Here is a 25,570-nt window from a genome sequence, read left to right as displayed (position 1 = left end):
CTGCGGTTGTTTCTGGGCTCAGTGAGGGAACGTGGGCGATTTTGGGGTGTCAAGATCAGAACAAGCCCCTCCAGCCACCCCTGTGGAGGTGGAGCGAGCGGGGCAGGTCTCAGCCCCACAGACCCGAAGAGAAACCATCCCAAACGAGATGACTGATGGGACCCAAAGCAGCTCAGCTTCTCCTGAGCTGGGTCCTCATCCCTGTCCCTGAAAGCCCACCCTAATCACAGAATCACCAGGTTGGAAAGGACCCATTGGATCATGGAGTCCAACCATTCCTAACACTCCCTAAACCATGTCCCTCAGCACTTCATCCACCCGTTCCTTAAACACCTCCAGGGAAGGCGACTCGACCCGAGCATCCCAATCCCTTCATCCCCTCTTTCCAGCACTCAGGCTTCACCCTTTACACCCAGATCCCTGTGTCCAGCAACCAGGGGTCCCCCAAAGCCACCTGGGCACGGGAGCAGGGATGCAGCTGCAGCTGCTTGGCAGCCTCTGCCTTCCAGGAGGCTTCTCACAGCTCTGCCAAGAGGCATTTTGTGCTCAGCACTGCCTGGCTGGTGGCCTCGGGAACCCGAGCTGGCTCTAAGGTGAGGTAGGGACAACTTTATTTGGTCCCACTGGTTCAAAAGACTCTGCTCCTGCTCCACCACGGGACTGGATGGGAAAGATGTGTCCAAGCACAAGTGCAAACCCACAGGAAAAAAATCCCTCCCGATCTGACCATGACCCAGCAGTGGCCCAGGTGGCCAAGAAGGCCAATGGCATCTTGGCTTGGATCAGAAATGGGGTCACCAGCAGGGCCAGGGAGGGGATTCTCCCTCTGTACTCAGCACTGGTGAGACCGCACCTCGAATACTGTGTTCAGTTCTGGACCCCTCACCACAAGAAGGATGTTGAGGCTCTGGAGTGTGTCCAGAGGAGAGCAATGAAGCTGGTGAGGGGCTGGAGAACGTCTGACGAGGAGCGGCTGAGAGAGCTGGGGGTGTTCAGCCTGGAGAAGAGGAGGCTGAGGGGAGACCTTATTGCTCTCTACAACTGCCTGAAAGGAGGTTGTGGAGAGGAGGGAGCTGGGCTCTTCTCCCAAGGGACAGGGGACAGGACAAGAGGGAATGGCCTCAAGCTGTGTCAGGGGAGGGTCAGGTTGGATATCAGAAAAAAACTCTTCACAGTAAGAGTCATTGGCACTGGAACAGCTGCCCAGGGAGGGGGTCGAGTCGCCTTCCCTGGAGGTGTTTAAGGAACGTGTGGATGAAGTGCTGAGGGACATGGTTTAGGGAGTGTTAGGAATGGTTGGACTCGATGATCCAATGGGTCCTTTCCAACCTGGTGATTCTGTGATTTATTGTGACACTTCCTGGTTTTATTTAATATCTCTACGCTAAATAAACGAGCATGTTTATTAGCATAGACACCGCTGCCGGGCTGATGGTCTCCCACGCTTGGTTGCATCCCATGGAGCTGACACCTCCTCCCCAGGGGATGGGAGGAGAATTTGGACCCTTCCCCTCCCTGCCCACTGCTGAGGCACCCCACGATCACGCCAGCTTTCTGCCGCGTTCATTATGAATGAACCCAGGGGAACCAGACTCCACTTTTGGTTACTACTTGTGCCACCTGATCCTCTAAGCAAAGGTCTGCACCTTTGCTGGCATTGTTTTACCTGGCAGCTGCAGAGCGGGAGCCACAGCCCCAGGACCTCCTGCCCACCCCACAGCTCCAGCAGAGCATCAGCTGCCCCATGGGTGCCCTGGTGGGATCAGAGAATCGTTTGGTTGGGAAAGACCTTTGAGAGCATCGAGTCCAACCGTACCTGCCCACTACTAAAACCATCTCTGAGCACTTCATCCACCTGTCTTTTAAACCCCTCCAGGGATGCAGACTCCCCCAGTGCCCGAGAACCCCTTCAATGAAGACATTTTCCCTGATATCCAATCTAAACCTCTCCTGGTGCAACTTGGGGTCATTTCCTCTCATCTGATAGCTTATTACTCGGGAGAAGAGACTAACACCCACCTCACTACAACCTCCTTTTCCAGGAGCTGTAGAGAGCGATGAGGTCTCCCCTCAGCCTCCTCTTCTCCAGGTTAAACAGCCCCAGGTCCCTCAGCTGCTCTCATAACCCTTGTTCTCCAGCTCCTTCCCCAGCTCCATTCCTTTCTCTGGATGCACTCCAGCCCCTTGATGCCTTTCTTGGAGTGAGGGGTCCAAAACTGAACCCAGGATTCCAGGTGCAGCCTCACCAGCACCAAATCCAGAGGGACAATGCCTTCCTTGCTCCCGCTGGCCACGCCGTGGCTGATCCAAGCCAGGATGCCACTGGCCTTCTTGGCCATCTGGGCCACCGCTGGCTCATGTTCAGCTCCGTTCAACCAACATCCCCAAGTGCTTTTCCACCAGGCACAGCCCTGACCTCCTCAGCAAACACCATAGTAGGGGGTTAACTGCTGCTGGATGAGCGCCCTCCCAACAAACCCAGGTGAATCTGAGCTCCCGGAGCAAGGAGTCAAGGTTGGCTCTGCCCCTCTGGGTCTCTACCAGCTCCACAACACCCAACAGAAGCTGCTCCAGGTGCAGATACCCGAGATCCTCAGCAGTGACAACGCCAGCGTCCCCCTCCAGCCCCGGCAGCACCGAGCGGAGCGACGCCACTTATTAATAGCTCATTACTCCGACAATGCAGCGTTCTCTGGGGCTTGCCTGGTCCCCCGCGAGCGAGAACAATTAAGACTCCCCTTGAAGGCCCAGATAGAGGCTCTCTTTGCATTTAATTTGTCTTTAAAAATAACATTCCTGCTGTACACAGGCCTGGGGACCAAAGATGGCAAAGCCGAAGGCCGAGGGGCTGCGGAATGGGGCAGGAAAGCGAAGCAGACAACCTTCGGCCACTTCTGAGAAGGCTCCAGGGAGAATTTAGGGCAGCTTCCAGGGGCTTTTGAACCTTATCAGGGCTACGGAGATGAACCAAGGGCTGGAGCACCTCCTGTACGAGGACAGGCTGAGAGAGTTGGGGTTGTTCAGCCTGGAGAAGAGAAGGCTCCAGGGAGACCTTAGAGCAGCTTCCAGTGCTGAAAGGGGCTCCAGGAAAGCTGGGGAGGGGCTCTGGATCAGGGAGTGCAGGGATAGGATGAAGGGGGAAGGGTTTTCAGCTGAAAGAGAGGAGACTGAGATGAGATTTTAGAGAGAAATGTTTTGCTGTGAGGGTGGGGAGGCCCTGGCCCAGGTTGCCCAGAGCAGTGGTGGCTGCCCCATCCCTGGAGGTGTTCCAGGCCAGGTTGGATGGGGTTTGGAGCCCCTGATCCAGTGGGAGGTGTCCCTGCGCATGGCAGGGGGTGGAACTGGATGGGCTTTGAGGTTCCATGCTTGGGAGAAGGGCAGACTACTCCACCTTTCCAAGGGATGTCAGGAGAAAGTGGAGACCCTCAAGTAGGGAGGGAGCGAAAGTGATGCTGAGATCTCCGTGCATCCTCAAAACATTGATTTTGGGGTAATACCAATGCCCCAACGCACAGGTGATGGGGAGGTGGCAGTGCCAGCAACTCGTGCCACTGCCAGCATGTCCCAAACGCGGCACGAGACAGAAGAGCGCTCCTACAAACATTCACCTCCCACAGCAGCCAAACGCCACTGGAAACACCCCAAACGATGCCCTTTGGCTGCTGCCTGTCCAAGAACCGGCAGCAAAGCACCCCAGCTGCCTGCCTGCCCCCGGCCGCCCTCGCTCCCTGGCAGCCCTGCGCCAGGCTCCGTGCCAGCCGCTCTGCAGAGAAAGCAACGCCAACCGCGGCTCTGCCGCGCAGACGGCGGCTCCTCCGCGTTCACCGGGGGCCGTGCCAGCATCCTCGCAGACACCGCTGCCCCGCTCAGCCCCCGCGCCAGGGCTCGCGCTGCATTTGAGAGGCGGATGGAGTGGTTGAGCATCCCCTGCTTGAAGTGGAGAAATATTTTCCCTGGGATATAGAGTTTGACAGGATTGCTAGTCCTAGACTCGCCATCAGCACAAGCTCCGTGCGCTCCCAAGTCCCAGAGTATATCAACTAAATGAGATTTCAATTACCGGGAATGGGAATACGGCAGCATCAAGCAGGATCAGTGGTGATCTGGGATTTGAACCACCTGGAGCTGCTGGCACAGGCTTGGAGCAGAGGATGGGTGCTCTGAACACAGATGCCAACATCTCCCACAGGTGGGTGCCAGGCTGAGCCCTGGCCCCAAGCTCATCCCTTGGGCTGGGAGCCTTGGCCAAGGTCTTGAGGGCAGCTTGGAGGTAGAGCCACCCCAGGGCAGAGCTCTTCAGACAAGGAGCCCAGCTCCCCTCTCCTGTGCCAAAGCCAATCCAGACGTCTGCTCCTTCCTCCCTGCCGGAGAACCCTGAGTTCTCAATTACACCTTGCGACAACTATCAGGAATGACACACACTCCCACACCCGCCGTATGTTTTTGGGCTGCAGAGGAAAAAGAAAATACAGGGTCCCTGGGAGCTCTGCTTCATGCTCAGCTCTGGTGAGTGATGCTGCCTGGAGTGGAGAAGGCTCCAGGGAGACCTTAGAGCAGCTTCCAGGGCTGAAAGGGGCTCCAGGAAAGCTGGGGAGGGGCTCTTGATCAGGGAGTGCAGGGATAGGACGAGGGGGAACAGTGTGGAGCTGAAAGAGGGGATATTGAGATGAGATCTTAGGAAGAAATGTTTTGCTGGGAGGGTGGGGAGGCCCTGGCCCAGGTTGCCCAAAGCAGTGGTTGCCCCATCCCTGGAGGGGTTCCAGGCCAGGTTGGATGGGGCTTGGAGCCCCTGATCCAGTGGGAGGTGTCCCTGCCCATGGCAGGGGGTGGACCTGGATGGGCTTTGAGGTCCCTTCCAACCCAAACCACTCTATGATTTTATGATTGCCTCGAGCCTGCAAAACCAGTGGGTTTGTGGCCACGTTGAGCTTGGAAAAACCCCAGAAAAGACCAGGAGGCACAGGGAGAACAGACGTAATTGGAAGGATGTGAAGAGACATCCCCAGGACCTTCCCTGGCTCCAGCGGTGACACCAGCAGGTTTCTCCCTCTGCTTAAGGCAGCAGAAACAACCACGATTATGCTGGGGACTGGAGGAGATTAAATCAGAGCTGAAGCATAAACAAAGATGTGGAATACTTGGAGGGTCAGAGGAGGCCAGTGGTGTGCCCGCGCCGCACTCTGACGAGGCTCTACCGATCAGGCAATTGGCAAACCAAGCATGAGAATAATCCAGCTGATACAGGGAGAGGAGGAGAGGGCGAGGGGCAGGAAGGAAGAAAAATCAATCACCAGATCTAATGGAGAATTATCTAGCACAGAGTTATTCCTAATCCCATCAGAGTCTGCCTGGGAAACAAATTCACTCAGCTCTTCGCGCACCCAGCGTACATTTTTCTGGGGCAGTTCATTTCCCAGCAAAGCCAGGCTGGGGAGGCTGGAGGAGCAGAGGGGAGAAGTGAGCAGCTGGGTGGGCGATGGGACAGCCCCGGTGGCAGGAGGGCACCCAGCTGGCTCTGTCTGGTGGGTGCCCCACACCGCAGTGCTCACATCCGCAGGATGTGGGGGCCAGGGCTCACCGGGGCACTGGGTGGCTGCGGGGCTGCACCCAACGGCAAAGAACTGCACCCAACAGCCAAGAGTCTGCATCTAATTACAAAGGGTCTGCACCCAACAGCAAAGAACTGCACCCAACAGCCAAGAGTCTGCATCTAATTACAAAGGGTCTGCACCCAACGGCAAAGAACTGCACCCAACAGCCAAAGATCTGCACCCAACAGCAAAGAACTGCACCCAACAGCCATGAACTGCACCCAACAGCCATGAACTGCACCCAACAGCAAAGAACTGCACCCAACAGCCAAGAGTCTGCACCCAACAGCAAAGAATTGCACTCAACAGCCAAGAATTGCACTCAACAGCCAAAGGTCTGCACCCAACAACAAAGAACTGTACCGAACAGCCAAAGAACTGCACCCAACAGCCAAGAGTCTGCACCCACCAGCAAAGAACTGCAATCAATAGCCAAGGGTCTGCACCCAACAGCAAAGAACTGCACCCAACAGCCATGAACTGCACCCAACAGCAAAGAACTGCACCCAACAGCCAAGGGTCTGCACCCAACAGCCAAGGGTCTGCACCCAACAGCAAAGAACTGCACCCAACAGCCATGAACTGCACCCAACAGCAAAGAACTGCACCCAACAGCCAAGAGTCTGCACCCAACAGCCAAGGACTGCACCCAACAGCCAAGGGTCTGCACCCAACAGGAAAGAACTGCACCCAACAGCCATGAGTCTGCACCCAACAGCTAAGGGTCTGCACCCAACAGCAAAGAACTGCACCCAACAGCCAAACGTCTGCACCCAACAGCCAAACCTCTGCACCCAACAACCAAACATCTGCACCCAACACAAAGAACTGCACCCAACAGCCAAAGCTCTGCACCCAACAACCAAATGTCTGCACCCAACAGCCAAATATCTGCACCCACCAGCAAAGGACTGCACCCAACAGCCAAACATCTGCACCCACCAGCAAAGAACTGCACCCACCAGCCACGGCTCTGCACCCACCAGCCACGGCTCTGCACCCACCAGCCAAGGGGGCTGCGCCCAGCAGCAAGGCTGGGGTCCACAGCTGCTGTGCTCCCAACAGTCATCCTTGTGCCCCTGCTTCAAACAGAAGCAGATTTTTCCTGACGACGTGCAGAAATGGGAAGAGAAAGCGTGACAGGAGGGAGGTCTGTGCAAGGAGACAGGCTCCTGCCAGGTCACTGCAGAAATGTCCTGAAGCATGGCTTAAAATGTCCTGAAGCATGGCTTAAAGAGACTGCTTGAAAACATGAAAACCTGAAATAGAAGGGAGTTATTTTGGTGACTGGCAGCTGCTGCATCTCACGTGTCTCCCCCTGCTCGACAGCCCCGGGTCTCAGGGCCAGACGAGATGATGCTGGAGTGGAAAAACTATGCAAGCTTTCAGCAGAGGCAGAGTTTACCCCTTTTAGCCAGCAAAGCCATGACTGATGTCTTCATGGATCCATCTTTCCGCTCTGTGTCCCCCTCCCGAGTCCTAGCCGAGTCCCCAACAGCCACGACCACGGGGCTCTTCACTTTCTTCCCACGTGGAATCTCCCAGCCCTTGCGCACGCTGTGAAAACCCAGAAACGAGGATTCCCTAATGAGCTAAGACGCCAAGGAGACAACTCAAACGAAGCCACCGCTTATTTTTAGAGACAACCTTATGATTCTCGAGCACGTGGCCCAGGCAATACCGCACAGGCAGCCACAGATTGGCCGCAATCTGCTTTTCTTCTTGATAGACATCACGTCTGAATCTCTATCTCCACAAGATGCTCCCAGGAGAGAAGACATTTAGATACAACCGCAACGTACGACGTTTCTAAAAGGTCACTGCATGTAGGAGGGAACGAGGTGCAGAAGCCACTCAGCAGCAACAGGGGCTTTGGGGAGGTATTTAATATTCCACGAGCATCTTTATTTCTCCGCCAAGGTGAACAACTCCTCTGCGATGAGTGCTTTGGAAGGGGGAGCAGGACAGGTGGGTGCAGGAGAGGTTTGACCCAAGCTGTTGGACCAAACCACCTTCTCCTCCAGCCAGATCCACATCTCTGCTGGGAAATGGTGGCTGAGGGCAAGCCTGACCTGGATCTCAACAACTTCAATACCTGCTGGACCACAGGGGAACTGAGGCTGAGCTTGATTCCCCACCTCCAACCATGCTAAAGAACACCTTGTTGCAGGCAAGCTCTTCCACCAGCACCTGTCAGGAACGCTCCAGCTAAACTTGGCTTTAAGCAGTGGTCCTTGGACAGCCACAAGAGGTTATTTTTTGAGGATTCCCAACAAGTTTCTCCTGCGCAGCAAGAACTTTTAATTTGCAGAAGCCTGTTAACATCACAGGGTCTAGAAGGCAAATGCAGGCTGACAGCACACGTCCCCAGGACTTCTCCCAGCATTTTCATAGAATCATTTGGTTGGAAAAGACCTTTGAGATCATTGAGTCCAATCGTACCTTTGGCTATTCTCGTCTGTCACCAGGACCAGCTGCTGGCCACGTCCCTTATGGTGTCTTTGTCATCCACCAGTTGGGAGAGGACCCAGCTACGAGCTCAGAGGCAGCCTGGGTCTAGGAGGCTCCTGTAAAACCACTTCTCTCCCACCAAAGGGCAGGATACAGCCCAGGGATTTGCAAAGATCCCCATCTGGAACCAAAGCTGTCCCATTTGGAACCAAAGCTCACCTGTCTGAACCAAAGCTGCCCCGTCTGGAACCAAAAATGCCCCATCTCGAACCAAAGCTGTCCTGTCTGAACCAAAGCTGCCCCGTCTGGAACTAAAGCTGCTCCATCTGAACCAAAGCTGCCCCGTCTAAAACCAAAGCTGCCCTGTCTGGACCAAAACTGCCCCATCTCGAACCAAAGCTGCTCCATCTCGAACCAAAGCTGCCCCATCTCGAACCAAAGCTGCCCTATCTCGAACCAAAGCTGCTCCATCTGGAACCAAAAATGCCCCATCTCGAACCAAAGCTGTCCTGTCTGAACCAAAGCTGCCCCATCTGAACCAAAGCTGCTCCATCTGAACCAAGGCTGCCCCATCTGAACCAAAGCTGCTCCGTCTGAACCAAAGCTGCCCCATCTCGAACCAAAGCTGCTCCATCTGAACCAAAGCTGCCCCATCTCGAACCAAAGCTGCTCCATCTGAACCAAAGCTGACCCATCAGAACCAAAGCTGACCCATCTCAAACCAAAGCTGCCCCATCTCAAACCAAAGCTGACCCATCAGAACCAAAGCTGCCCCGTCTAGAACCAAAAATGCCCCATCTCGAATCAAAGCTGTCCTGTTTGAACCAAAGCTGCCCTGTCAGGAACCAAAGCTGCCCCGTCTAAAACCAAAGCTGCTCCATCTGAACCAAAGCTGCCCCATCTCGAACCAAAGCTGCTCCATCTGAACCAAAGCTGCCCCATCTGAACCAAAGCTGCCCCATCTGAACCAAAGCTGCCCCATCTCAAACCAAAGCTGCTCCATCTGAACCAAAGCTGCCCCATCTTGGACCAAAGCTGCCCCGTCTTGAACCAAAGCTGCCCCATCTCGAACCAAAGCTGCTCCATCTGAACCAAAGCTGCCCCATCTCAAACCAAAGCTGCCCCATCTGAATCAAAGCTGTCCCGTCTGAACCAAAGCTGCCCCATCTTGGACCAAAGCTGCCCCATGAGAACCAAAGCTGCCCCGTCGGAACCAGCCCAGGGTCCATGCTTTGCCTGTGCTCAGCATTCTTCCCAGCTCAGCACCAGGAGAGGGGATGAGGAATCTGAGCCCCCAGGAAACATCCTTCTGGCATCTGTCGGTTCTAAGACCCACATCATGATGTTGCTGAGAGATTTAAAAAACCCAAGCCCATAACAGCCCCAGCCGGCACCGACGCGACAGTTGGGCACGCACGTACGCTGGCTGTGAGCAGAGCATCTCGGAAAACAGGGCTGCACTGCTGGCGATGGCTCCTGCCCCCACGGAGACACAAATAAAGATCATTTAATGAGAATTTGCTCCTTCTCCTGCATCTGCTTCCCCCTCCTGACTCCCGGGGCGCGCAGCCGCTTCATGAGCTCATCACTTACCTCCTACACCAAGGGCTGCTGAAACACAGCCTGGGATCAACACGCTGCGAGCAAAACCTTAGCAGAGGAGAGCACCAAAGGCACCGCGCCACGCTCGGCTGGAGCCACGGGGAAGGGAAGGGCAGGAGATCACCAGAGCCCGGGTCAAGTAGGACATCCCCAGGCAAAGCCCAGGCTGTGCTGGGGCCAGCGGTGGGGACACCCCATGCTGTCCCCCCATGCTTGGAGCACCCGTGTCCTGCAGACGCATCACCTAAAGGGGCTCCCAAGCAGCAGGGAGAACGTGCCACCTCGCCCCGTGAAGGGATCCTGCACATTCGCTTCTTTAACCCAAGCAGCTCCGTAATCAACGAAGTTGAGGAGCAGGACGGTTAATAATCATAACAGAAAAGCATACGCTCGAATCAGCCACCTTTTAGGAAGCTGATGGATGACGCTGCTCAGGGGCACGCGGAGCGCTCAGGTTGGCACACGTTCAGCCGCCCCCCAGTTCCAGTTCACCCAGCAGAGCCCTCCCAGTGCCACCACCCGAGGACTTTGCAGCAGCCCCAGTGGCGGCTGCTTCCCTGCAGGCTTTGCTCCAGCAACCAACCTCGTTTGTCCACCTGGTCCAGCGCGCCAGCCCTCGTTAGATTAGGTCGTTCATTAAGCTCAACATGTCTGGGCTGAGCCCCGCAGGGGGGCTGGCACATAAATCACACCATGATCGATGTCTCCAGCTGCCGGCGCTGGACCTTGGAGACAAAGTCTACCCTTAATCCTTTACCTGAACCGCAGCGGCACCAACAAGCAGCGCAAAATGAAGATGACGAGACAGTCCCAGCCACCTCCCCAAGGCTCACAGAGGAAAAAAACAGCCGTTTCCAGACTTCACTCTCAAAAAGGATCCTGTTCCTAAGGGTTTGGCCCCATGCGGTGCTTTCACCCATGGCTCTGGGGGTTCCCAGCATGCCGGCGAGTCTGCCTTCCCTCCGGAGAGGGAGCCCGGAGCTCCAGGCTGTTGCCAGCCCATGGGCACCGCACCTCGTGAGGGCAACGCATCATTCTGGAGGCTTTAATTCAACCGGATGGCTGGACTCATGGGCAGGAAGAACAGACTGACAAAGCAGACTGACAAGCAGATGTCTGCTTCGAGGACAGGGCAGGAGAAGCAGCTATGGGTGGAAAACAACCCAGTCCCAACAGGACTGCTCGGCTTTCTGCAGGAAAACAAGCTCACAGCTCCACGAGCAAACCTTTGCAGGTGCAGAGGGGTGAGAGGTGCAGCTATGGAGCCTCCGATCTGCTGGAAACCTAGCTTGGAGTAGGAATTCCAGGTGCAGGGAGTGTGGACCAACAGCTTTCCCTCTACCTTTCAGCTCCGCTCAGCATCAATCCTGAGCTGAAAGCATTTTTTAAGACCCATCCACAGCTGCTGCATTAGAAGTTTTATTGCCATCTCAATTACGATCACAGGAGCAGCGAGCAAAGAAAGGAAAATGCTATTACAGGGTGAAATAATGCTTGACGTTGCAATCTACACCTTGTCCTGCCGGGGGAAATGAGACCAATCCCCCTCGCTGTAATCAGCCCTCAAGAGGGGATGGGGATGGAGAACTCATCCCAGCCCTACCTGAGCCCTATGGAGAGCTGCTCAGACTTTGGAGGAGACCAGCCAGGTCTTGGGTGGTCCAGCTCCACCACCCCAGCAGTGACATTTGGATTGAGACAGGACCAGGAGAACTTCTTTCCCATATGTAGCCCCAAAGAGGCTCCCGAAAGTCAGAAGTCTCTGTGGTGTGAGCGGAAGGGGATGGTAGGGCCGTATCCCTTAACTCCCTATCCAGCATCCTGACAGCTGAGCAAAGGCAAAGCCTCCAGAGCCCCTCTCCCAGGACAGAGCTGGTGGACTCCCAAATCCCCATCCAAACCCCAAATCTCAACTCTTCAAACCAATGCTGCACACAAATCCCAGTGTGACCAAGGCTGGGGTCCTCACTCCTGGCTGCCAGCAACCTTGGAGAGAGTAGCAGAGCTTAACAGCCCTGAGCTTCACATCGTGCTCCTGCTGGAGTTCCTTCTTGCTCAGTTTGGGGTCATGGCAATGGGCAAGAGGCTCCTCAGCTATTACATGGGAAGAAACCTCCCACTCGAGTGCTCCATCCTGCAAAACGAGGTTGGGGATGAGGAGGAACCTAATGCCACCAACCAGGGATGGCCACCAGCTACAAATGAGCTGGATTTCAAGCATCCCAGTGTACAAACCCAACAAAGGCAGTGATGAAGCTGCCCCCGACTTCACCCGAGGAGCACTCACCGTTCTGCAGATCTTGGGCCGCACCGACATCTGGGTCTGCTGAAGCATCCAAGACCAGGGATGAGTGTCCGGCACAACCAGCCTCAGCTCCTCTGGACAAAACAGCACAAGGAGATGGCTGTAAATCACCTTTCCACAGCATCCAGCACAGAAATCCCAACAAATGCTCCCAAAAGCCCAAGGACACGGCACACAAGCACCTCCCAGAGAGGGGAAGAACCTTGATGCCCCATCCCTGGAGGTGTTGAAAGGCAGGCTGAATGAAGCTTCGAGCGACTGGATCCAGTGGGAGGTGTCCCTGCCCATGGCAGGGGGTGGGAACTGGACGGGCTTTGAGGTCCCTTCCAACCCAACTCATTCCATGATTCTACGACTCCAGGGCGGTGCAATGCTGGCTGGACCCTGAGCACCATCAAGTGTCCTGTGGCTGTGAGCAGCAGCGTGGAGGGAGTGAGGGGCTCCTGGGGTTGGGGGTCTCTCGTGGTTTGGGAAGAACTACAGATACACATCTGCAGGGTCTGGCTGGAAAAGTTGCTATCAGGCATCCAGAAGAAGGGAGCTCATTACTACAATTAATATCTGACTTCCCAGCCAGCCAAGGCTTCCGTTTGACCTTTAGTTACTGAAATATGAACAATGAAAATGACACATGGTGGCGGAGGGGGTGTCGTGGGCCATTCATTTGGAATCTTCTCCCAGTCGCACGCCCCCAAGGAGCATCCTTCTGCAAAAGTCAAGGGGAAAAATTGGAAAACCAGAGAATCATGGAATGGTTTGAGTCAGAGGGGACCTTAAAACCCATCCAGGAATGGACTCACAAGTTTCATCGAGTCCAACTCCTGTCCCTATGAGCCCCGGGCATGAGGACTAACGAAGGCAGGATTATTTATTCTGTGCTCCATTTGTCACACTTAGTTAATACTCCTGCGTACAGAAGAAGGTCACAATTAAGATCTCATTTCTGTCACTTCATCTTCAGTTTGCGTTGCAGGGTCTTGCTCGTTTTCCAGCCCCAATTCGTGTTCAGCTACAGGGGCGTTGTTTCATCCCACCTTGCTGCTGTGATGGAAAGGAGAAGAGACAGAGATCGTGGTCATGCGACCTCACCTGGGTCTCCAGTGAGGAGATGCCCTGCAGGAAGCTGACCTGAGAGCAGCCTTTTTCCTCTGGCAGCACGAAAGGAACCAGATGGACTTTCCTTCAAATGAGATTTAAATGGAAAAACACAAAATAGCTTATTCTGGCAATCCTAAGGAGTTGGTTCCCAGCTGTCCAGAGCACAGGGAAGGTCAAACCAGGTGACCCTCTGGAAAAAGAGGCCAGAAGCTCCAACCACTCTCATGGTTTGCTCCTCTGGCTGCACCACCAAGACCGGGTCTGAAGTGGTAGATAAGGGACAATTTCTGGGCACAGGGTTCCATCGCTCCCGTTCCCCACATGCAGAAACAAAACCACTCGCCTTATAGCATCCATAAACCAGGCTCACCACGGAGGTTCAGCTGATGGAGTTTGGATGGGATTCTCGTCCAGAGTCACCCCACTCAGCACAGCGCTGTGGGACGGCGCTCTGCAAACCCCTCCTGATCACGGACCCACAAGGAGCATTGCAAGGACCACACTCATAAGACCTTTTGAAGATGGAAAGTGCCTTCCTGACCTCACCTGGGTCCTACGTGGTCCAGCTATGGTCAATCTCCACTGGAGATCTCCACAGTCATTCCTCTAACTTTGGTTATTCCGCTGCCTGACTGCAGCCAGAGCTCCTCGTGTTGCAGAGCCAGGCGAGCTGAGCCCACACCGTGCAGCCCATCAATCCCACTTGCGATCCAACGTGTCCGAGGCAGCGAGAGGGAGAGAGGGACAATATTTGTTTCAAATGTTTCTTCTGTTTCCTTCTTATTAAATATTTTCTCTCCTCCTCTCCAAGAACCTCTTTTATTTCTCTCCACCTCCCTCGCTATAGCAACAAGATCTGGGAGAGACAATTAATTTTTAATAGGAGGGGGAGGTTGGAAGAGGAAGACCCTAAGGCAAAGGGATAAAACGTTGATCTCTTAAATCACCTTATCATCATTTTAGGAAGAGGGAATAACTTGAAGGGCGACGCTGCGTCGGGCAGGGGCCAATGGGGGCAAACATCAGCTCATACTCAGGGGCGCAGCCTTTCTCCTAACCCGGTGAAGGATTCATCCTGCATACAAGCAAGGTGGAGATGGAGTGAATCCTGCTCAAAGGGGCTTTGCCAGCCATGCCACATGTTCTCGCCTATGGCTGAGGTGGGTCTGGGCATGAAAGACCCCACGGCACGGCGAGGGGACCCCTCCAGCTCTCCTGCCCCACAGCACCATGCGTTGTCCCCCTACTGTGTCTCCAAGCCAAGCTGTTCCCATCTCCTGGTCCCCTCTAATTCCTCCCTGGGCTCTGCAGGGACAGGGCTTGCCCTGGAGGAGCCGAGGATGCCCAGCTCACCTCCCACAGCGCCTGGTCCTGCCTTCCCATCACACGGCTGAGCCTAAATATAGTCTCCAGCTCTCTCGTAGACACAACCGGTGCTCCGGGTGAAAGTCCTTTCCCGTGAACTCACTGCTGCTTAATAAAGCACAAACCTCGGAGACCTCAATGCTGGGATCTGTCAGTTTAATTCTTGGTGACACTTGTTCGTCTCCACTACGGAACGCGGCCGCTGCTATTTTGGCTGGCACACGAGGAGCCAAGCAAGACGCCCCAGCGCTCCAGGTCTGAGCTGTTAAGAGACCAAATGCAGCTTTAAAAACCAAATCCATACGACGGATGAGGTTGCAAACTACAGCGAGGCTCAAGGTGGCATGAAAAGTACAGAGGGGGAGGAAAACAGGAAAGCAAGGAAAGAGCTGGGCTGAGCCAGACGGCGCGGGAAGGAGCAGGGCTTGTGCTGGGGATGGTTTTGCCGCTTAGGACGGAGCCACTTGGTGAGACCAACACTGCCTCTGCTCCCAGGATCCCGGCTGCCGGGTGCCCACAGGGATGCCAAGGCACCACAGCAGCCCAGACCCTTCACGGCTTGCTTTAGTTTTTATCTCATCCATGAAGAAGCTGTTCCTTGCAGTTTGTCCAAATCGTTCACCCGTGTCCCCACTATTTCACTGCACCGTGGTGGGTTTTCTCCTGTCCTGAGTTTGCTCATTTTCTAGGAAGAAGAGGGAAGGCAGACCCTGGCTCTGCACACAGGTAGGGCTTTGCTCTCTGAGGATAAGTGCTGTCGCCCCGCTCTGCCGCTCACATCAGCCCGGGGTCCACATCCTGCCCAGCTTCAGCCCCCGGCTCCAACACCGCACAGCCCCAGAGCAGCATCAGTGTCCAAGCTACAGCCCAAAAGCATCACGACTTAAAGCAAAGGGATAAAAGAAAGAGAAACCAGCACAACGCGACGGCTGCCCAGTGCCTCCTGCAAAGAGCTGAGCGATGCTGCGGTCCAGCTCTCCTCACTACTGTATCATAGGATCACAGAACGGTTTGAGTTGGAAGGGACCTCAAAGCCCATCCAGTTCCAACCCCTGCGATGGGCAGGGACACCTCCCAGTGGATGCGGCTTCTCAGAAGCTCATCCAACCCGGCTTTGAACACCTCCAGAGATGGAGCAGCCACGACTTCTTGGGGCATCTTGGGCCAGGGCTTCATCGGCATTCCAGGAGCCAGCCCTGGTGGAAGCATTTGCTTCATCTTTCAAGGTAAAGCCTACAGAAACTTCAAAAATAGCCTCTCAGAAAAGTCAACTGATAACGCCCAAAGCCCAATTAATTTCCCCACCGCAGCCACTGAGCCGGAGTGGCTCTCAGCATCTTTTCCAAATGTTCTCGTGGGTTTTATTGCTTTCCTTCATCTCTCAATCTCTGCTTTGAACATTTCTGCCCTCGCCTGCTCGTTTTGATGTGTCTCCAGGATTCACAAAGCAGCCCTTTGAGCTCCAGCAGCACCTCCATCAGCAGCACAACCCACCCCTGCGCTGCAGCCTCCGACTGAGGATGGGAAAGGAGCTGCACAGTGCCCGACACCCCTCTCAGACCACTCAATCACTGCTTTACAGCGGCAGATGCAGGCAGGCAGCAGCGTTTGGGCTGCCTGAGAAAGCATATGAAGCTATAAAGCCCGGCCTCTGGATTGCATCCCTTTAAGGACAGGGAAACTGAGGCACAAGATGCACGTTGGGCTTTTTATAGCCACTTGGTGAGTTTGTATGGCCAAGGACAAGCTCAGGGACAGCCTCGCTCAGTCCCCAGGTCGCTTAGCTCCGAGATGTAGGATTTGGCTCAGGGAGATGCTGCTGGCGACGGGCATCCCACTTGGGCTGCCTACGCCGCAGCGAGCCGGCAGCACGGGAATTACCGCTGCCCACGCAAAAACGCATCCATCCATGTGCTTTTCATTCCCAACTTTATTTCCAGGGGTACGGCAACAGCTTGTTCCTATCCCAGGGATACGAACGCAGAAGCAACGTGGCTCGGATCTGCCGGAGCAGATACGCGATCGCCTGCTCCTTCTGCCTTACGGCAGCTCCGATTCCCTGCGCTGCCGAGCAGAGAGGGACCACCCGCTCCCCAGCAGGATGCTCGGGGGCGAAACAGTGCTGAACCAACAACGAGATGTTGAAAAAAATCCATTCCAACCACAGCAACTTAAAGCCTTTAAACATCAAGCGCAAATACAGCCGAGCGCTCTTGTCCGTCTCTACCAGCGGGCTTCGACTTCGATGTTTAATTCAGGCCCGTGCTGTTGCTCGGAGGGAAAAGGCGGTGATTAGATTTGGGCCTCGGAGCGAGGGATGCGTTATCTTGTGATGCAGGATTAACAGAGCTAATAAAAGCAGACATTCCTGAGCTCAAAACACTGAAAAAAAAAATAGGCAAAAAGCCGCCGGCCCTGCTATCTTCAGTGAGGGATCGGCACGAGCGTGTCCACTGGGAAGAGCTGAGCATGGCAGCAGTGGGGCGGTGCAGGATCTGGCCATTCCCGGCTCTATCACCGCAGTGAGGTCCTTGCTCAGCGCGGCACAGCCGCTTCCCATCCCGGGTATCGATGCCAAAGGGCAGCTCAGAAGCCAAGAGGGGTGAAAAGCAACCCAGCTCCTGTCTCCCCTCCGGCTCCCTCCTCCCAACAGGGCAGGACAAAAGCAATCCTAAAGTCATGGGATGGTTTGGGTTGGAAGGGATCTCAAAGCCCATCCAGTTCCACCCCCTGCCATGGGCAGGGACACCTCCCACTGGACCAGGAGCTCCAAGCCCCATCCAACCTGGCCTTGAACACCTCCAGGGATGGGGCAACCACTACTTTGGTAAAACAGTAAAACATTTCTTCCTAAAATCTCATCTCAATCTCCCCTCTTTGCTGATTTTTAAGCCAAAACCCCAAACTCTTTCATGAAGCTGCTGTGCCTCCTGTTTCCCCGTGCTGGTGGGAACACATTCGTTCCCTGCTCTTGGGATGCTTCTCCAGCTGCTTTGCAGGCTGGGCGCTGCTCTGCTTGAGAGCATCCTCAGCCAAGGACCAGAAGCTTTGGGAAACACTATAGACATCCAAGAGGGATTTTAGCAACGCCTGAGAAACGCCAGCAACGTGGAGGTGACCAGAGCTCACGACTTCTCCACCAAAACTCACCTGGTCCTACAAGTCCTCTGGCAGCAACTCTGCTCCCTCCCCTCCAGCTTTGTGAGCACCACAGAAACGTCAATGAGAAATACATTAGCTCAAATGAAACCGGATCAATCACAGGCTGCCAAACTGGCAGCTCCCCAACGCATCTTCAATTGTTATCGCGTTTAAAGGACACGTACAACCTTTTTCACCGTGGTGCAAGGCAGCAGCACCGGCGTCCACCCTGCAGCAGAAGAGTTTTGGGGTGCAAAGCCTCAAGCCACCCCCTTTACCAAGGGGTTCTTGTGGGATTCACTGCCTGAATTCCTGCATTTATAAGGGCAGGAGGAGAATGTGACCCTGGCTTTAAAGGCACGCGCTAATACATAAGGCTCTGAGCAATCTGATTGAGTTAAAGATGTCCCTGCTCCTTCCGGGAGGTTGGACTGGATGACCTGTGAAGGTCCCTTCCAACCCAAAGCGTTCTATGATATTGCACCAAGCAGCTGTTTGAGAGCTGCCGGGCAACTCTGCTTTTACACCATGATTTTTGTTTTATTTCCTTATGATATGACCAAGAGAGATGTTTATATGAACTTTTTCCCCCCTCTGGATGCAGTTTTTCTCAAGGCATCTTCCCTCCAGCAGGGCTGGACCGGGGTAAGCCAGAGCCTGCCGAGACATCCTGCTCCGGGCAGGACAACCTCCTGCCTAAAGCTGCACATCCCAGCCAGGGTGAGAATGGGAAGCATCATATCGGAAGCCAAATCCAAGCCACAAAACTAAGCAGCAAGTGGGAGCACTTTGAGAGGCCCAGGCTGGTCCTTCCCAGGCATCCCCATCCCCATCCCATCGCTGGGATCCAGCTGGCGCAGCTGATGCTCTTCACTCCGAAGAGACTGGCTCGCACTCCGGGTGCTGCCAGGCTGCGGATCCACGCACCCATCGGCTCTTCATCTATTTTGCAGGCGCTCTGCCTGCTTCTGTTATCTTCCCTCCTCCTCTTTGCTGTTCTCGCCTTCCCAAAAACCTCATTTCCGAGTAAGGTTGGGCAGGAATTTAACAAGCAGCTGCTCTTCTGCAACCGCTCCCTTGCGCGAACGCCGCAGGAATTAGAGCACCTTTTGTCAGGTTTTAGCTCAATCCGCTTTGCAAGTGGATTAGGAAACTGGCACAAAAGTACTCGGGATCAGGAGTAGGAAGAGGCAGGCTGCTATTCCAGAACAGCGAGAGGAACCACGTACGCTGCGATTGCTGCCTGCTCCATTTCCTCAAGAAACAGAACCCCCGGGAACATTTGCATTTAAACCATTCCTGGGATTTTCGACAGGAGAAGCCGCTTAGCCTTAAAATTAAAGGTGCTAAGAGGGCAGGCAGGGCCCTGGGATGGCAAGGAGCGAGAACCTGCCGGATTGAGGGGAAAACAGGAGCCGTATGAGATGGGAAAAGACCCTTCCTGATGCCCGGGTGATGCTCAGACCCGCTCAGGTCTGCCAGGGAAAGGCTACGGCAGGGAGACTGCGGGTACCAAACCCTCCGGAGTGCCAGGGCCGAGGGCAGAGTGGTGGAAGGATGGAGGTGGGCAGGTTGAGGCTGGACCTTCTGGTGCAGCTCTCTGCCTGCTTGAGGCCATTTAACCCCCCCAGTGCCAACGCAGCACAGGGGGGAACAAACCTGCCCATGGCTGCTGCCTTTGCCCAGCCTGCAGCCGGAGCTGAGCGCCGCTTCCCAGGTACCAACCAGAGCCCAGCCCTGCTCCCCAGGCACCGAGGACCAACTGGAGCTGAGCCCCACTCCCCAGACACCGGCTGGATGCTTAGCCCCGCTCCCCAGGTAGCAACCGGAGCCTTGCCTCGCTCCATGGGCACTGGCACCGGGCTGGATGATGATCCCCAAGCCCCTCGCACCAGCTGGATGCTCAGCACCGCTTCCCTTACACCAGCACCGGGCAGCAGGCACCGGCTGGATGCTCAGCCCCGCGTCCCTGGGCACTGGCTGGATGCTCAGCCCCGGGTCCCCGGGCACCGGCTGGATGCTCAGCCCCGCTCTCTGGGCACCAGCTGGGTGCTCAGCTCCGAGTCCTTGGGCACCGGCTGGATGCTCAGCCCCGGGTCCCTGGGCACCGGCTGGATGCTCAGCCCCGCGTCCCTGGGCACTGGCTGGATACTCAGCCCCGGGTCCCCGGGCACTGGCTGGATGCTCAGCCCCGCGTCCCTGGGCACTGGCTGGATACTCAGCCCCGGGTCCCCGGGCACTGGCTGGATGCTCAGCCCGGGGTCCCCGGGCACCGGCTGGATGCTCAGCCCCGCTCTCTGGGCACCGGCTGGGTGCTCAGCTCCGAGTCCTTGGGCACCGGCTGGATGCTCAGCTCCGGGTCCTTGGGCACCGGCTGGATGCTCAGCCCTGCTCTCCAGGCACCGGCTGGATGCTCAGCCCCGGCTCCCCGAGGCACCGGCTGGGTGCTCAGCCCCGGCTCCCGGGGCACCGGCTGGATGCTCAGCCCCGGCTCCCCGGGGCACCGGCTGGATGCTCAGCCCCGGCTCCCGGGGCACCGGCTGGATGCTGCGGGGGACCGGAGGGGCCTTGCAGCCCGGGGCAGCGAGCAGCGGCCGGACAGAGCCCGGAGAGCCGTTTTTTGGGGGTGCGGGGGGAGGTGGGTGCCCCGGGGGCTGCGCTGCCGCTCCTTTCCGCACATCCCGCATCCACGTGGGGCTCGGCCGGATCCGGTATGGCCCGGTAAGGACCGCCACGACCCGGTACGGCCCGGCACGACCCTGTCCTGCCCATCAAAGCGCTATTTCCCCACTCTGCCCACCCTCGCCCCCCCCCCCCCCCGCACTCACCGCTCGGCTCCGGCCCCCGCGCAGCCCCGGGGGCGGCTCCGCTCCGCTCGCGGTCCTTTCGCTCTCGCCGGTGCCCGCAGCGCCCGCCCGAGCCGCGGAGCCCCGGCAGCGCGGGGGAGGGCCGGGGGAGGGCAGAGGTGTGCTCCCCGCTTGGATGGTGTACGAACGGGGGAGGGTCCCCAGCATCCCACCATCACCCCCCCCCCCAACCCCGCACCTCGTGTCGCCCTCGCTGGGACAGGCGCCCCCCGCACCGCCTGCTCCTCGTTCTGCACTGGAGGTTCCCCCCATGGAGGTGATTATGGACCAACAGGATCGTTTCGTCAGTCTGGGTGACTCCAACCCCATACAGGCATGCCTGGGTACCCCCATGGCACCCTGCCCGGAGCCTGACCCCACACCGGGATACCTTGCCTGGCACCCCATCCCATGCCAAAATGCTCATCTGCCTCCATGCCATCCTCTCTGAGGCTCCTCATCCCATGCTGCCCTGCCTGGGATCCCCCAGCCCCACATCTGTATGCTTGGGTACTTCAATGCTATCCTCCATGGGGCTCCAGCCCCACACCAGCATGCTCAGGTACCCCCGTGCCCCCCTATGTGGGTCCCCAGCCCCACACCAGCATGCTCAGGTACCCCCATGCTGCCCTATATGGGTCCCCAGCCCCACACCAGCATGCTCAGGTACCCCCGTGCCCCCTATATGGGTCCCCAGCCCCACACCAGCATGCTCAGGTACCCCCATGCTGCCCTATATGGGTCCCCAGCCCCACACCAGCATGCTCAGGTACCCCCATGCTGCCCTATATGGGTCCCCAGCCCCACACCAGCATGCTCAGGTACCCCCATGCTGCCCTATGTGGGTCCCCAGCCCCACACCAGCATGCTCACGTACCCCCATGCTGCCCTATATGGGTCCCCAGCCCCACACCAGCATGCTCAGGTACCCCCATGCCTCCTCGTGTGGGGCTCCAGCCCCACACCAGCATGCTCAGGTACCCCCATGCCACCCTGTGTGGGTCCCCAGCCCCACACCAGCATGCTGAGGTACCCCCGTGCCCCCTATATGGGGCTCCAGCCCCACACCAGCATGCTCAGGTACCCCCATAACCCCCTATATGGGTCCCCAGCCCCACACCAGCATGCTCAGGTACCCCTATGCCTCCCTATATGGGTCCCCAACCCCACACCAGCATGCTGAGGTACCCCTATACCCCCCTATATGGGGCTCCAGCCCCATGGCAGCACATCGGGGTGTCTCCAGCCCCACACCAGCATCCTCGCATCCCGCTGCCCCTGGTGCCACCCTGTCTGCCTGCCCTGGGACAGGTGCCCACCTCCCCGCGAGCTCCTCTTTCTGCACTGCAGGCTTGCCCCATGCAGGCAATTACGGACCAACATGATCATTTCTGTCCAAAAAGGAAACTGGGACAAAGAGGACACCTTAACACCAGGCACGAGCACAGCCCCAACCCAGCCAGCTGTCCCACGTTCGTGCCCCCACAGTGGACTCCGTTGTCCCTCGCAGGAGGACCAAACCCACAGGCGGCTTCAGGAGAGCTGGGAAGATGCTGAGCTCACAGGGCAATAACGTTGAGCATCCCACCAGCACCCGCATCCCACGTGGAGAGAGCACTCACCGTTAGCCATTCCTCCTTGGAGCTCTCCTCTTGTCCCTCTCCACTCCTGCTAAAGCCTCCCACAAACGCAGATGATTTGGTTAATTAGGCTTGGAGAATGAGAGAGGCCAATTCCCACGGTAGGGTTGACTTCCTTCCAGGGCAGAACTGCTGCTCTTCATCGCCGCTTGGTCCAGGCTGGCGTTAGCCTCGCTGGTCACAGGGCTTAGGGGACACAAGCTGCTGAAGCAGAGTGTTCTGTGCTCTTAATCTGTTCCGTGACTGCCGACGAGCATCACCTGAGTAATTCACTTCCATTTTCTGCATCTGACGGCGGTTTTCAAGCAGGATTTGACAGCATAGTCTCCATTTTACAGATGGGGAAACTGAGGGAAGAAATCAGGGGTAAGGAGGGCACAGCGCTGCATCCCAGGCTGATTTGATGCTCTGCTAGTAGATCTTCTTGCCTGAATTGGTTCCATTCGGGCAGGACGTTGCCAGGAGAAATGCCAGCAGCCCTCTCGGTTTGGGTGTCTTCTTGGTTCCACTTGCACCTTCCATCCCTTGCTGCAGCCCAGCGCTTCCGCGGATGGAGATTTCTGGCTGCCTCCTACCGCTCGTTTGCTCTGGGATGTGGATTCATAATTTCATCGCAGGCGCAAGCATCTCAGGCTTTTCCCCGGTCCCCAACCTCATCCCTGGATCTGCAGTTAAAAACCCCAGCAGATTTACACGGACGCAAAGGAATTTCATTGATCACAATTTCTCTGCGTAATGAAAGATGGAAAAAAAAAATATCCGAGCAGGAGAAGCGCAACTGGTTTGGTTGGAGATGTATTTTTAAGAGGCTGGCGTTGGGGGGGGGAGGGCGTGCCTGGAGCGATCCACATTTCATTTCAATTCCCTAGGATGAAAAGGTGATTCTGGCTAATTTGAACCTAGTCATTAAGCTGCTGGTTCAAAAACACCGAGTCAATTAAACAGCGTGCGGTTCCCCCCCCCCCCAGCCCTCGCTCTGCCTTTTTATTAATCAAGGGGCAGGGGGAATTGCTTCGCCCAAACGCCTCGCGCTCCTGTCGCTGCCAGCCAAGCGCTGAGCTGGGTTGATCTGCTGGAAGATGCTTTGCTGCCTATTGGGAAGGACTAGAATTGATTTTGGGGGTGGCGCGGAGCGTGGCAATGCAATAAGGGGAGCCTGGATCCGAGGGGGCCACCTTGTCCTTGTCCCTTCTGCAAGCTTCTCACCAGAAAACTAAGTTATTTCTGTCTCACAGAATCACAGAATCACCAGGTTGGAAAGGACCCATTGGATCATCGAGTCCAACCATTCCTAACACTCCCTAAACCATGTCCCTCAGCACTTCATCCACCCGTTCCTTAAACACCTCCAGGGAAGGCGACTCGACCCCCTCCCTGGGCAGCTGTTCCAGTGCCCCATGACTCTCTCTGTGAAGAATTTTTTTCTGATATCCAACCTGAACCTCCCCTGGTGGAGCTTCAGACCATTCCCCCTTGTCCTGTCCCTGTCCCTTGGGAGAAGAGCCCAGCTCCCTCCTCTCCACAACCTCCTTTCAGGGAGTTGTAGAGAGTAATAAGGTCTCCCCTCAGCCCCCTCTTCTCCAGGATAAACACCCCCAGCTCTCTCAGCCGCTCCTCGTCAGACGTTCTCCAGCCCCTCAGCAGCTTCGTTGCTCTTCTCTGGACACACTCCAGAGCCTCAACATCCTTCTTGTGGTGAGGGGACAGAACTGAACACAGTACTCGAGGTGCGGTCTCACCAGTGCTGAGTACAGAGGGAGAATCCCCTCCCTGGCCCTGCTGGTGACCCCATTTCTGATCCAAGCCAAGATGCCGTTGGCCTTCTTGGCCCCCTGGGCACACTGCTGGCTCACGTTCAGTCGGCTGTCAACCAGCACCCCCAGGTCCTTCTCCTCCGTGCAGCTCTCCAGCCACTCTTCCCCCAGTCTGTAGCGCTGCATAGGGTTGTTGTGCCCCAAGTGCAGGACCCGGCATTTGGCCTTGTTGAACCTCATGCCATTGGTCTCGGCCCAGCAGTCCAGCCTGTTCAGATCCCTCTGCAGAGCCTCCCTACCCTCCAGCAGATCGACACTTCCACCCAGCTTAGTGTCACCCGCAATCTTGCTGAGGGTGCACTCAATGCCCTCATCCAGGTCTCATTGTGTTCCCTTGGTGCTGTTATTCTGCTTTGCAGAGGGCGCAGAGAAGTGCTTTGCTCAGGATAAGGGAAAAGGTTGGTTGTGAGTAACGCCTGCGATGTGGGTTTTAGCTCAGCGCCACTCCCGCTCTGGTTGTCACCTCTTCCCTTTAGCTTTGATGCTCCTTCAGCATCACTTTGGGCTTTAAAGAAAGGACAGGATAAAGATGCTGAGGAAAGGCACCAGGCTGAGGTTAACACCTCTGCTTCCCTCAGCCAGAACCCCTGCCATCAGAGAAGCCAGAGGATCGGTGTCCCCCCCAGTTCTTGCTCTCCGATTAATTCAAATTGCCTTCAATATGAGCATTAATGAGGACCTTAAGCCAGGAGGACAGAGGACAGGTTTGGCCACGGGCTTCTGCACACCCAGAGCCTGCTGTGGCTGTGGCATTTAGGGTGCTGAGATGAGGATCTGGTCCCTTCCTTAGGGCTTTATCCTCACCTGTAATCCCTGTCCCAACAGCCAAAACTGTCCCATCCCCTTCAAAATGAGGATGGGGACCCAAAGCCCACATTGCTCCACTCTCTGCCTCTCGCTCAGCGTTAGGGTTAGGGATGCAGCAGGGCCACGTGCATCAATATTGTCCCCTGTGAATGGAATGAACACAAATGTCACCTCGTCCTGTCGAGGTGTCCCTGTCCTCAGCTCAGGGGGGGAATGTGCAGAGCCCCAGGACTGGGGCTGAGGGTGTGCTCAGCTTCGGGAAGGGTCTCTGCCTGTGGAGATGCTGTTCTCCATCAGCGCTGAGAGCATCTTGACAAGTTTTGCTGCTTTCTGGGCCATTTTCACACAGACTCAGCAAAACGATTTAAAAACAAAACAAAAATAAAAAAAAAAAAGAAAGAGAGAGAGAAAGAAGTAAAAAAAATCACAGCTGCTTTGGCACACGCTCAAAATCCCGAAGAGTTTTTGGCTGTAAACGTGCCAAGGGGAAAAATCATTATCCAATAAATAGAGAGGTAAACTCCTTTTTGCCCCTACTTTGCCCTCCGCTAGTGGAGCGCGGGAGCTTTCCCTGTTGGATGCAGGGGTTGGGGTCTCTCCCTGCCTGCCGGAGGATGCGCGCCAGCCCCTGGCACTGCCGGACACACTGGTCTCCTGCCAGCTCAAATGCAGCATTCCGACACTGCCAACTCCGCTGACAGCCAGGACTTTATTTTCCCCTCTAAGGATGCAGCAGTGGGAGCCGTTGGATGACTACAGACTCTCGGTGGTCATTAATTTTGACTAATGGAAACATCAACCGACTCCTAGAAGGAGCCAGCCCGATGGCTCAGGATCCGTGTGGGGGATCCAGAAGGAGCCAGTGCTTGACCCTGCGGAAATTGGGGGGCTGGGGAGCTCAATGGGGTCC

The 25,570-nt window shown here is 56.2% G+C and overlaps 1 protein-coding gene across 4 annotated transcripts in view; it reads right to left on the bottom strand.

The window, feature by feature from the left end:
* Positions 1 to 25,570, bottom strand: part of LINGO3 (leucine rich repeat and Ig domain containing 3) — a 41,226-nt gene that overhangs the window by 4,217 nt on the left and 11,439 nt on the right. The window contains exons 2-3 of one of the 4 annotated variants that reach the window (XM_054049969.1): positions 22,022 to 22,904; positions 11,932 to 12,023 (exon numbers count right to left, since the gene is read on the bottom strand). The gene's annotated coding sequence lies outside the window, so the exon portion shown is untranslated. Of the gene's footprint in view, positions 1 to 10,227; positions 10,627 to 11,931; positions 12,024 to 20,381; positions 20,542 to 22,021; positions 23,185 to 25,570 lie in introns of those variants that run through there. The other 3 variants (XM_054049968.1, XM_054049970.1, XM_054049972.1) reach the window with 3 other exon arrangements.

This window comes from Cuculus canorus, chromosome 27 (assembly GCF_017976375.1).
Source record: "Cuculus canorus isolate bCucCan1 chromosome 27, bCucCan1.pri, whole genome shotgun sequence".
Taxonomy (NCBI): domain Eukaryota; kingdom Metazoa; phylum Chordata; class Aves; order Cuculiformes; family Cuculidae; genus Cuculus; species Cuculus canorus.
This window is presented reverse-complemented; position numbering and strand designations above follow the sequence as displayed.